Raw genomic sequence first — 2,899 nt, 5'->3', positions numbered from 1 at the left:
TTTCGAGAATTTTAAAATTATTTCGGAAATTTTTCGGATTATATTTATCCGCACGTTTATTCGTAAAATCGTAAAATACGGGTATAAAGCATGATCCAAAAATGTTCTAAAAATTATGAAAATTTTATTTTATTAGTTTTTAAGTATTCCGGAAATTTTTAAAATTGTTTTGATGATTTTGGGGTTATTTTCACCTGTAAGTTGTTCGTTAAATTGCGAAAAACGGATCAACGATCGGACTTGTAGTCAATAGTGGACACGTGTTTGTTTTGCAGGATCCAAACTGCTGTGTGTCCTCATTTTTCTGTACGTGGCATGTTCCTGTGTTCAATATATATATATATATAAAAGAAAAAAAGAAAAAAAGAAAAACAAAATGTGGAAGCCACCCCACCCCCTGCCACCTACCCCCACCCGCGTATACTCCTTCCCCCCTTATCCATTTCTCTCTTTCCCCCTCTCTCTGTCTCTCCTTTCTCTCGTATATTAATATATTTTTAACTTTTAAAAAATTCATATCTCACAATCCGTTCGTCCAAATTTCAATTGTTATATATAGAAACTGTTAGCACTTCGATACCTACGCAGAGGTATATGTGTTGCAATATTTTGATAATAAAATTTGCGGAGCATATTTTCCATTTTAATTTATTTTCGGGGCGTAGAAAAGGAGTTTGACGGTGTTGATTACTCCACATGGCATTTCAGCGTGTGTATGTCTATGGCTATTAATTCGGATTATTCTGGAGATATTTTTCGGATATCAAATAATCTCTTGGGGTGATCAGAATTTATTTCGGGTAAGGATTTTGAGATTCTTGTTGTCCAGTAGTAATACAATTGTTTAAGGGGGGTTGGATACAATTGTATAGATGTTTCGAACAAGTATAAAAATATAACAGTTCTTTATATTTCTGATTAAAACTGTTACAAACTCTCTCAATAAATACTGATATTCTTGAGAGCTGTTAGGTCTTACAATGCTCAAGTTAATCACTATGTGATGACCTAAACTGTGTTTATATAATACACAACTGCTATAAATCAATCTAAGATATGCATTATCAATTACTAACATAAAATGGTACATATTTTAACTGAATATACAAAGTCCTATCACTCAGAACCTAACAAATATCCATCCCTCAAAATAAGGAACATAATCAATCTTCATAACAGACTGCCTTCACATGCTGATGACATACAAATATTGATGATGCATCAAATCCTGACGACACATCAAATACTGATGACATCTAAACACAGTCAAATCCTGAGCTCCTTCTGATCATTGAGAATCAGCACATAACAATCTCCTCTAATATATGCTTAATGTAATGAAGCACAAATTCCATTATCAATGATGTCAAAACCAATTACAAAATGTACAAGGAGTAAAGTTACTTCAGTATCCTAAGATAACTGACAGTTGTTTTCAGAAAGTTGTTCAACCTTTCTTCCTCCTTGTCTTGAAGGACTTTAACAAGCTTTTTCTTCAAATCTCTCTTCTCTTCAGTGTCTTCTCCAAGCTGACAGAAGGCTGATCTTAGTTTAGAAATCGGTCTTTTAGTTATTTCAAGATCACCAATCAGCATAAAGCTTAAACTAACATCTTCATGATCAGGACTGAAAGATAACTGAGGATTGTTGAGAAAAACTTTTAGAACTGCAGCTCCCTTTTTCATCTTCATTTATTGACCAATATAAGTTTTGTACATAGGAACATAATCACCATTGAATTTGTCATCCTTGGTCATGACTCTTCTTTTGATAACTTCAAGTATCATAGAAGACCAATTTCTGGTGACACTGTCCTCAACTCTCATAAGATAGTGAATGTATTTCAATTCTGTCACAGTCTTCATCAAGAATTGTTGTAATGTAAAACTTTTTACTTTACCATCTCTCAAGAAGTATAGAATCTCCTCTCTAACATCATCAAGATTTATCTTCTTATATACAATCTTTACAGCTTCAACCTTCTCAAGATGTGAAGGAGTAACTCTTCCACCAAGATTGTTAGTCAGAATATCTGTGTCCAGTAAATGAGTCCTCAGAGGTTCCATTCCAGAATGACCAATACCTCCTCTAGTTCGAGTTTTGATAAGCTTTAGCTTTTCATTATATTTCACCCGAGAAGGTTTCTTGATGGACTTGTCAACATCTTCCTGTTCTGAAATAGGATCCCTTAGTCTTGCTGACACAAATTCAATATGCTTGAATCCTTTAGGATAATTGAATGAATAAATATATTTCAATCTTTTATCCTTCTTACTGAGAGGAGCATAGCCTGTAGATAAATCATAAATTTTTCCTTTTATTATATGTCATAGCTCTCTCCTTCAATTTAGAATTCTTTGCACATAGTCACTGCATGCTTGATCAGCTTTCCTTCTGTCAATTCTTTCTTCTTCATCAACCTCTAAATTATGAGAAGCAAATGTTGTAGTAAGAATTGATTCATCCAATGCTTTGATCTTCTTTTCATCAGTGTCAAAATCAGCTATCAGGTTCACAGCATCAGGATCTGCTTTTTCCTCAGGATTTGTATCTGCTTCAAGAGACACATTTGCATTAGTTATATCAACTTGAGCAATATCAGCGGTTAATTTCTTCTTTCTTTGGATAATCATCTCTTCAGTATTCTCAACTTCTTCTGCTAAATCATGTTCTTGTACAGGAATATAACCTTCTCTTGATAGATCATTCAGAAATTCAAAATCAATTGAGAGCATTTGACTTGGTTTAGGAATCCTTCATCTTCCTCTTCTTCCTCTAGCTCTTGTAGATCTTCCACCACTTAACCTCTTCCTTTAGAGGTGTTGGCTTCACCTTCAATTTGAGCCATTAATTCCTTCTGTTGCATAACTACTTCTTCAGTTGTTAGATCAGGGAATTC

Source organism: Apium graveolens, chromosome 10 (assembly GCF_009905375.1).
Source record: "Apium graveolens cultivar Ventura chromosome 10, ASM990537v1, whole genome shotgun sequence".
NCBI classification, from domain to species: domain Eukaryota; kingdom Viridiplantae; phylum Streptophyta; class Magnoliopsida; order Apiales; family Apiaceae; genus Apium; species Apium graveolens.
This window is presented reverse-complemented; position numbering follows the sequence as displayed.